Raw genomic sequence first — 11,294 nt, 5'->3', positions numbered from 1 at the left:
GAAGTGGTCAGTTTTGTTAGTGGCTTGTTGTTGTGCCGATTTAGTGAATTTATGAATGGCGGTGGGGAGAAAGGTCTGCTCCTCTCCTGTGTTGCCTTCCTGGGAAACGGGTATTCATTGCACTCATCATTGTGGAACGTCAGAAATACAGGCATTACTGAGTCAGTTTTGTTCTCCATCACATGTACATTCGCGAACATTTCAAGACATCCAAATGCCTGTGGAGAACTGGGAACATAAACTGTAAAGTCTTGTGTGGTCCTGAGATACTGTGCGTTTTAGATACTAATCCCACACATCTATGTAGCTTCACTCACCAACTTGCTTTGAAATGGGAAAGGGCACCGAGTTCTGACCCCATGTCGTCTTTCCTACACCAATTGCAGAAATATGTCTTGGCCTGAAATCTCACTTCAAATGTGGGTGTGAGGCATCATTTTTAAAGGGCTTCAGACACTGCCTTGGTGCAGCCCAGGATGCTGAGAGCAAACTTCGGGACACAGAGCTTGGCCCCTTCACTCCGGCAAGAGGAGGACAAGTCACAATCTCTGAACTAGTTTAGGTGTTCTGGGAGGTGTTCACTGACTTTGGCCAACTAAGAAGGGAGCTGATCAAATACAAAAATTCTCCAGTCTGAATCCTTTGTTGTAAGAGCCTCTAGAAGAAAAGCCAAAGAACCCAACTTAGTGTTCGCCCAAGAGCGCACGCAAGTACCGACACTGACCATTAGGTGTCACTGTTGTACCAACTTGAATTGACCTGGGCTCCAGACCGTTGACCGCGCTCCAACTTGATCCGCCTTTGGCTTTCTGCATCATCATGGGTTCCCAAAAGTCTAGCAGTGCCCATCCTGAGGCCAGTAACCAGTCAACAGTTGACGATGATTATAAAATATAGGGAACACTTACCAATACTCTGCACCCTGGCAGTTACAGCTCTTTGTGATGGGAGATGTAAAAGCAGCCAGAATTTGGAGCAGCTGGAAGGACAAATAAAATGTACTTTTATGTTGTATTTTTAAATTCGTAATAAACCATGTCGAATGTACAGGAAAATTACAGAGAACATTATAACAAACTCCTGAATTGCCATGTTTGCTTCAGTGTTTTGCTTTATTCTAAAGAAATGAAACATTGCAGATGCAGTTGTATTCTCATTCCTTGCTCTCCAGAGACCGTCATTATCTTGAATTTGGTGTTTACCATTCTTGTGCATATTTGAATGCCATCACTATATTTATATGTATTCATAAACATTATATAGCATCGTTCTGTATGTTTTCAAATTTTATGTAAATATTTCCATTTCCGTTATATCATTTGGCAAGTGGCTTTTACCACCTTGGCCATTACTTTTCATTTTGGAGGTTTATTCCTGTCACTGTAAGTAGCTCTGATTTATTTATTTTTGAACCACTGCATTGTATTCGATTGGGTCTCTACGACAGTCAATTTATAAAATTATTGGCCGTTTTCAATTTTGTTATCATTGCAGATAAGGCTGAAATGACTATTTTTTTAAAGATTGTATTTATTTCTTTGAGAGAGTGAGAGAGATAGAGAGCGAGCAAGCAGGGAGGAGGGGCAAAGGGAGAGAGAGAAGCAGACTCCTCACAGAGCAGGGAGCCCTATGCAGGACTCGATCCTAAGACCCTCAGATCATGACCTGAGCCAAAGGCAGATGTTTAATCGACTGAGCCACCCAGACACCCTGAAATGACAATTTAAAAACAATTTTATTTAGGTATAAGTTACATACTATATGGTGTGTCCCCTTTAAAGTGTATACAATTCAGTGATTTTTTTTCTTAGTAAATTAACAAAGTTGTTCAACCATCACCACAGTCAAGTTTCAAACAGTTCTATCACTCCCTATCCTTTCTATCACTTCTCTAAGGCCCATTTATAGTTATTCCCAGCCTAGCCTAGGCAACCACTAATCCACTTTCTGTGCAATGGCTGTTCTTACACAAGTCTCTGTGCTCATGTGCAAAGGCCAAGGGAACATGCACTTCGATTCTCAAATTCTGCCTCATTGTGTGTTGTGTGGTTGAACTAACTTCCACTTTTAACCAGTGGTGTGTGGACTTATTTTTGGCCACATTCGTAACATATTTCTTTTGTCCCTTTCGTTAGTTTTGTTCTTTTCCTTGCCAATCTGATTTTAACCATATTGTTGTTTCGATTTGCATTTTCCTAATTTCTATCTTTTGCTGTTTGTTGGCTTTTTGAGTTTCCTATTCTGTGAATTGCCTATTCATACCGTTTGCTCATCTTCTAATGTATTACCTTTTTCCTATTGATATGGAGCAATCTCTTATATATACCAGGTAATGATTTTTTTCCCCCCAGTTATATGCTTTGGAAATATCTTCTCCCAGTTTGTGGTTTATTTAAACTCTAGGGACTTCTGTTGAACAGAAGTTGTAGTTTTTTATGTAGCCAGATAATCAACAATTTCTTAGTAGATTGTGCTTTTCATGTCTTATAAGAAGTATTTCCCTATCCTAAGGTTACAAAGATATTCTTCTGTATTTTCTTCTCAAAGTTTTAAAGTTTTTCATCTCCCCTTAGGTCTTCACCTATAGTTGGGTTTTGTGGGTGGTGAGAAATCCTTTTCTCCATGTGGGCAATGTGTTCCTCTCTCAAACCCCATCCTATGTCAAGTTTTTTTTTTTTTTTTCCCTGGTCTCCCTATTCTGTTCATCTGTGCCTGTGCTAACATCACAGCATCTTCATTATTATAGCTTTAGAGCAGGTCTTCATATTCGGAATGCGACCAAGCCCTATGAGGGTAGGAATTACTGTTTTGTTCACTGCTATGTTCCCGGCTCTTTAAGCTAGAGTACACAGTGGGTGCTCAGTATTTGTTGAATGAGTATATGAACGGATGAATGATAGGGCAGGTCTCTTCTCTATTTTTTTTTTTTTTTTTAAGGAAAGTCTTGGCTATATTTGGTCCTCAATTGTTCTGGGTGATGTCAGGGTCAGTTGGTCAAGTTCTACAAAACATCTTACTAGAAATTTTATTATACTTTTTTTGAGTTTATGTACTAATTTGTGGAGGATTGACGTCTCGGTGATACTGAATCTTGCTAAGAATATGGCATATCTGTAGATTTATTTAGGTTGCCTTTATTTTCTGTAGTAGTGATTTATCTTTTTCTCTACAAAGGTATGCGTGCATATCTTATTGAAATAATTCCTGGGTACCTTAGAGTTTTATTGTTATTATGAATTAGTTCTGTTTTTTTTTTTCTTTACACACTCCCATGGTTTATTATTGGTGTTATTTATTTTTGCACGAACAAATGTTTAATTCCCTGTTTTGTCTTCATCTATTAAGATGATCACATCTCCCCCTTTAATCTGTTAGTGTGCATTTATAATTTTTTTTTTACTGTTGAGCCATCTTTGTATATGGGAAAAGCCAGTTACTTTTCTCCATTGGAACCGACCAATAGAAGTTTCCATGATGACAGAAATGTTCTGCTCTGTCCAAGAGAGTAGTCATTACACATATGTGGCTATTGAGCATTTGAAATGTGGCTCCTGTGACTGAGGAATTGAACTCTGAATTTTATTTAATTTACTTACAAATTTAAATAGCCACACATGGCTCATGGTTGCTGTACTGTACAAAATCCAGCTGTGTGTGTGGTGCTGGCCTGGGGTGTAGCTTTGTCTTTGTATTCCCTGTTCTCCTCGCTAAAATGGGCTCTTCAAGAAATGTGATAAACGATGCAAGACTATCATATTCCCTGGGGAAACATAAACAAGCAACTGAAGCTGAACCCAAATAACAATGCAGTGAAAAATGTCACCTGATGGCCGGCGTAGCTGCCACCCCAGAATTTACTGCTCTGCCTTCCTTCTCCTAAGCAGGGGAGTTGTGCCCTACCTCCTATAACCACGCAATGTACGCATCCACTGAAGACTCCTAAGATTGATTTCTCTTTGGAAAATAATGTGCATGTACATTGCATTATTAAAGAAATACATACTCGTTATAGAAAACACAGGAACTACAGGAAAATGACAAGAAAAAAATCAGCTTCTTAATGAGTAATATTCCATTCCATAGATAGATAGATAGATAGATAGATAGATGATATATCACTTCTTTATCTATTCATCTATTGATGGACACTTGGGCTGCTTCCATAATTTGGCTATTGTAAATAATGGGGCTTGATCCCAGGACCCCAAGATCACAACCTGAGTCGAAGGCAGATGCTTAGCCAACCGAGCCACCCAGCACCCCTATCTGCATGTCTTCTTTGGAGAAATGTTTGTTCATGTCTTCTGCTCGTGTTTAAAATTGAAATATTTGTTTTTTGGGTGAGTTTCATAACACTAACCTTTTATCATATATGTCATTTGCAAATATCTTCTCCCACTCCATAGGTTGGTTGCCTTTTAGTTTTGTTGATAATTTCTTCTGCTGTGCAGAAGTTTTTATTTTGGTGTAGTCCTAATAGTTTATTTTTGCTTTTGTTTCCCTTGCCTTAGGAAACATATCTAGAAGCCATGTTACTATGGCTGATGTCAGAGAAATTACTGCCTAAGCTCTCTTCTAGGATTTTTATGGTTTCAGATCTCACACTTAGGTCTTTAATCCATTCTGAGTTTATTTTTGCGTGTGGTGTAAGAAAGTGATCCAGTTTCATTGTTTTGCATATTGCTGTCCACTTTTCCCAACACCCCTCGTTGAAAAGACTTTTTCCCATTGCATATTCTTTCCTCCTTTGTCAAAGATTAATTGACTATATAATTGTGGGTTTATTTCTGGGCTTTCTATTCTGTTCTATTAATCTAAGTGTCTATTTTTGTGCCCGTACCATATTGTCTTGGTGACTACAACTTTGTAATAGAACTTAAAGTCTAGAATTGTGATGTCTCCAGCTTTGTTCTTCTTTTTCAAGATTGCTTTGGCTATTTGGGGTCTTCTGTGGTTCTATATAAATTTTAGGATTGTTCCAGTTTTGTGAAAAATGTTACTGGCATTTTGATAGAGATTACATGAAATCTGTAGATTGCTTTAAGTACTATAGAGTTTTAACGACATTTGTTCTTCCAGTTCATGAGTGTGGAATATTTTTCCATTTCTTTGTTTCATCTTTAATGCCTTTCATCAATGTTTTATAGTTTCAGAGTACAGGTCTTTCACCTCTTTGGTTAAGTTTATTCCTAGATATTTTATTATATGTGCTACAATTATAAATGGGGTTATTTTCTTAATTTCTCTTTCTGCTGCTTAATTATTAGTGTACAGAAATACAACAGATTTCTGCACATTGATTTTGTATCCTGCAACTTTACTGAATTCATTTATCAGGTTTAGCAATTGTTTGGTGGAGTATCTATGGTTTTCTACATACATTATCAAGTCATTTGCAAATAGTGAAAGTTCTACTTCTTCCTTTTTATTTATATGCCTTTTATTTACTTTTGTTGTCTGATTGGTGAGGCTAGGACTTCCAGTACCATGTTGAAAAAAACAGGGAGAGTAGACATCTTTATCTTGTTACTGACTTTAGGGGAAAAGCTATCAATTTTTCCCCAATGGATATGAGTTAGCTGTGGGTTTTCTTTATCTCAGACCTTTATTACGTTGAGGTATGTTTCCCCCTAACCCAACTTTGTTGAGGGTTTTTATCATGAATGGATGCTGTACTTGGTCAAATGCTTTTTCTGCATCTATTGAAATGATCATATGGTTTTTATCCTTTCTCATGTTGATGTCACTGTGGTTCTGATTTGCACTTTCCTGTTTACAGTGAGGTTTAGCTCTTCTCCCTTGAGCCTTGGCTGTCATGTTTTCCATGTCTGAGAATTGCCTGTTTGTGACCTTTGCCCATATAAGAGCCTGTTGCCCCTCTACTCCATTCACACTTGCTGCCATAGCAAGCTTCTAGGAAAGGCAGTTCTGACCAGGCACCCACTCTGTTTAGTGCCCCCTAGGCCTCTTGAAACTCCAAACTCATAATGTGGCCACAGACTTGCATATCCAGCCAGCATCTCCCACTGTGACCTTCGTGCAGGCCACACTCCCTTCCTCTCTCTGGACCCCAGGCTGCCTGCCAGTCCGTCAGCTCCTCAGAGAGACCAGGTTTCTCCTGCCACAGGGTCTCTGCTCTCATTCCCCACCTCCCAACCAAACTCCTGAAATTCTCCAAGCCCAGAACAGCATGGAGCCTCAGGGTACCTTCACTAGTCACTGCCCTCCTGGCAGCCTCCCTCCTCCTGGATTCTCACACCCCACCCGGTGAATCTGAATTCTGAGAGTCTGCTTGTCTTGTTTATGGCAGGCCAAGGCACCAGGCATACAGGTGCTAGATCTCTCCCCTTCCAGTTCTCCTCATTAAGCTGGTGCCGCATCTACTTCTTCTCCTCAAGCCCTTGCTGGATAAGGCGGGTCAGAGTTGGGAAGAAGAGATATCGTTTCTAAATATGTGAAGGCTGTAAGCTGTCACAAGATTTAAAAATACATATAATGACAAATATTTGCACCAAAACTGTCTGAGGTACCATACTTGCCATTCTCTTTCATGGCTAATGAAGATGAGTTTCTCAGAATGTCATTAAATCTCATACACACTGTGCTTCACAATAGAAAAAACCAAATCATGGTGCTGCGTTATTGATACTAGACCAAGAGAGCCTGAAAAAATGCAGCTTTGTCTACCAGCTTGACGTCCCCCACCCAAGCTTTACTGTGATATTAGAACACGATATGAGTTTAAAACTACACAATGTGATGACTTCCTTCTCGTACACACTGTGAAATGATAACTATAGTAGGGCTAGTTAACACCTCTATTCCTCACGTATTTACCCTTTTTTGTTGTGTGTGTGATGAAAACATTGAAGATTTACTCTTTGAGCAACTGTCAAGTGTGTCATTTGGTCTTGTAAACTACAATCGCCATGCAGTGCATTAGATCCCCAGAACCTATTTCACCTCATAGCTGGAAGTTCATGCCCTTTGACCAGCATCTCCCAGTACTTACCCCCCTCCTCCTATTCCTGGCTCAGTTTCCCAATTTGGCTTTTTAAGATTCTACATATAAGTGAGGTCATATGGAATTTGTTTTTCTCTGAATTATCTCACTTAGACCAGATCTGTGTTGAATCACCCTGCTCCCCACTGGCCAGGAAGAGCACCCGTCTATCGGTCATGGAGCACCTCCCGTGGGAGCTGTCAAAATCCGCTGCTCTTTGAGAGTCAGCCATCCTTGGAGCTAATGGTGGAGGTGGGCGGGGGATTTGGCTGTGGCGGCCACAGAAATGCACCCCTCAGACCCCTCACTACAGGTAGCACAGATGACAGACAGCCCCAGCCACTCCTCTCCGGGTTCACACCGTCCTTGTGCTAAGGCCCTTTTCTGACGAGCTGCTCCCAGCCAAGGACGACAGCATGACAGGAGCACTCATTCAGACCCTTTCCTGGGATACAGCTCTCCTCTGTTCCACAACTTTCTTTCCAGGACTCTGAGCAAGGACTGAGGTTAGCTCAGCCCTCCTTCCTGTCCTCTCACCTTCAGGGGGTGAGGTGTGTATTGGCCTCTGGAGGTTCTCCTGCCTTCTCTGGCTTCTTCCTTCTTTATCCTTCACAGCTCTGCCCCCACTGCATCTCTCCCACATCTCACCCATCTTAGTATCTCCTTCTCATGGGACCTGAACCAACACAAGTGTTGCTGGGAGAGGCCCAAGGAAACGAGAGGCAGTTAAGGACTGGATGACCCACTCACTCTCTGGAGGGCGACAAGGCTACCCTTCTGAGTGGCCTGTGAGACACAGAGTGCCTGGTACGTGGTGGCAGCCCCGCTGCTAAAGATCCCACCAGTGGTGACCTGAGGAGAAGGTCCTGGTGGAGGGACCCATCCTTCAGATGGAAAGAAGGGAGGACAACGTCTACAGGGGGAGCAGGGTCAGCTGGCAACCCCCACACCATATTGATGCCTTGCAGGGAGACGGTAAGGCTCTTATGAGCAGATAGAGGCTGGGGGTGAGAGCCAGAGGGCCTCCTTACAAAGAGGCCTTTGTCTCCTTGTAGAGGAAGAACTGACACAGGCAAACAGGGAATGGAGGACCCAACAGTCACAAAGTCACAGCTCCAAAGACGTTTAAATACTTGGTCAAGGCAGATCTGTCATGTTGCCAAGATCATTGCCCTGGCTGGAGAACCTGGCTCACAAGCATGGGGTGGGGATAACTGGGGGTGGGGGGGATGCTTCTGAGGATGTTGGCTCTGCAGACTCCCTCAAACCCTCTGGGCTTGCAGAGGTGACCAGCCCTTCCCTAGTGGGAAGTGACACTTCCCTGAGCTGAAGACGCTGCAGAGGCTTCTGTCCTACAGAGCCACCCTCAAACCTTCTCCTGCCTACAGACGGATAACTAGGGTTCAATCCCGGTATAATTTGGTTGTATATAGACAGCACTTCACTAGGGAGGAAAATGATTATATGCTAAAGGAGTTGCAAGAATTAGTGCACTGCCAGGAGCTAGGGAGTATCCCCAGCATTGGATTTTGAGGAGCTTGATTAAAGGAGCTAGAATTTGAGATTGGATAAGCAGAATTTATTGATTGGGGGCACTTTGTTGGACACAGGATTTAATACCCTAGCAAGGCTTCCAGAGGAGGGGGCAAAGTCCTGCTGAATGGCTGATAGAAGCCTGGAAGTGTGGTGGCCAACACAGAGTGAAATGAAAATGCTTGAGTTGCCCCAGATGGTAAAGGAAGGAATGAAGAGACAGAGGAGAGTGGTCATGCTGGAAAGCATATCTTATATAAGGGTGGAAGGCTTGCCAGAGAAAATGTTCCAGGGAGGGCTCTGGGGTTCCCCAAGGCCATTGGGAATGCACTGGTGATGGACCCAGCATTGCTAGGAAGTTCAGTGGTGGCTTTCCTCTGCAGCCCAGGGTTGATGGTAAAAGGGATGGCCACAGAGCTGGGCTCATTAATACTTGGCTTCCCACCCCCATGAAGTAATAGATGCCAGTGGCAGCACTTGCCACCAGAAGCTGGGAGGTTGCAAAGACTATAATGACCAGCAAGAGGGAAGGGGTGGCCACGGGGACCTGGCCAGCAAGGAATCATATGGTTGCTGCTTTACATCTATAATAGAAAGTCAAGAATGGAAGTGAGAAAGCTAAGGGAAGTTGCCTAAATAAAGTCATGGCCCCTTCTTCGTTCCTGGAACAGAGTTTATTTTCAAATTTTCAACCCATTAACTGAAGAGGTGCCATGTCCCTGGGAAGAAGGATCCTCTAAAACCATGACAAATATATATAGTAATATTCCCCTAGTCCTTCCATAAAGGGACCTGTAGCATTTACTCAGGTAACTAGATACTGGGAAAGGACAAAACCTAGACATTTGGAGGACTATGGACACAGGGTCTGAGTTGACTTTAATATGCATGATCTGAAGTGTCATTATGATGCTCTGTTAGAGATGTGACTCATTGAGGTCAGATGATCAATGAAGTCCTGGCTAAAGTCTGGTCCATGGACCTATCCAGTGATCATTTCCCCAGTCCCTGAGTATATAATTGGAGTTGATATACTTGGCAGTTGAAGTCACCACCACATTGGGTCCTAGGCCTATGGGATTTTCCCCCTCTCATCCTTGCCACCTCCACTCCCTGCCAAGAAAGTAAATAAAACACAATATTGCATCCTAGGGGAAAGGGTGGAGATTAGTAAACCCACTGAAGACTTGGAGTGCAGAGATGATGGTCCCCATCATAGCTGCATTTAACTTAGCAGTCTGGCTCTTGCAGAAACTGGTTGCACCCTGGAGACTGACCAGAGACTACGGTAGGCTCTATGGAGCCGGAGCCCTGATTTCAACTGTTGGGTCGCATACGATACTACGCCAGAGTAATACAGGTTAATAAGGCCTCACGTACACGGTGTGCAGTCATTGAGCGGGCAAATGCATTCTTTTCCAATTAGGAAAGAGGATCAGAAACAATTTGTATTCATGTTGGATGGAAAATATTCATTTACAATTTTGCCTAAGGGCTGTGTTAGCTCTCCTGCCTTCTGTCAGGATGCAGTCTAAGGAATCCGAGCTGTCTGCAATGTCCACGGAGCAGCACGCTGATCCATTACATTGATGATCTCACGCTGATCAGAGGGGAAGAGCAGCAGGTGACCAGTAAGCAGAAGGCTTGGTAAGAGGCTCACCAGAGGTAGGAGATAAACCCTGTGAAGTTTCAGGGGCTTACTTCAGTGAAGTTTTTAGTCATGGGCAGGGGCATGCTCAGATGTCTCTTTCAAAATAGAGGACACACTGCTGTTATGTTACATCATCTATCACAAAGAAAGCACAGTGCCTGATGGGCTTCTTTGGGTTTTGTTTTGTTGTTTTAAAAGATTTTTAAAATGTATTTTATTAGAGAGAGAGGGAGAGCACTGAGGGAGAGGGAGAAGGAGAAGCAGCCTCCCCACTGAGCAGAGAGCTAGACGTGGGACTCGATCCCAGAACCCTGAGATTGCGACCCGAGCTGAAGGCAGAGGCTTCACCGACTGAGCCACACACAAGTGCCCCTTCCTTGGGGTTTGGAGGCCACACATCCCATACAAATACTCCGCCAGCCCATATACCAGGTGGTATGAAAGACTGCCAGCTCGGGTGGGGTAGGGATGGGAAAGGGCTTTGTAGCAGGCCTAGGAGGCAGTGTAAGCAACCTGCTGCCTGGACCATAAGGTGTTGTTGAAGGTGTCAGCGGTGGAACAAGAAGCAAGATAGGACTTACGGCAAGTCCCAGTGGGAGAATCACAGCACAGACCCCCGCGCGCAAGGCGGTGCTGGCCACAGCAGAGAATTATACTTCTTTTGAGAAATAGCATCGGGTGTTACTGGGCCTTGATTGTGGGGCACCAACTGACCATGCATCTAGAACTGTCTAATACAAGCTGGGTTCCGTCAGACTCATCAAATCATAAAACTGAATGGACCCACCTCCGTTCATTTTTAGGTGGAAGCAATCCACCCAGGATCAAGCCCAAGCAGGACCAGAGGGCACATGTAGGCTACATGAGCAGGTAGCCAGGCCCCACGACACCAGTGGGACCCAGCTCACACTTATGGCCTTAAATGGGGGTGGGTGGGTCCTGTATGACCAGCAAAGGAGGAAGAAAAAGCCCAAGCTTGGTTTATGAATGGGGTCAGTTTAGGGGTGGCCCAGTGGTTTAGCGCTGCCTTCAGCCCAGGGTGTGATCCTGGAGCCCCGGGATCGAGTCCCACATCAGGCTCCCTGCAGGGAGCCTGCTTCTCCCTCT

Source organism: Canis lupus, chromosome 1 (genome assembly GCF_011100685.1).
Source record: "Canis lupus familiaris isolate Mischka breed German Shepherd chromosome 1, alternate assembly UU_Cfam_GSD_1.0, whole genome shotgun sequence".
Lineage (NCBI taxonomy): Eukaryota > Metazoa > Chordata > Mammalia > Carnivora > Canidae > Canis > Canis lupus.
Note: the sequence above shows the minus strand (reverse complement) of the source record.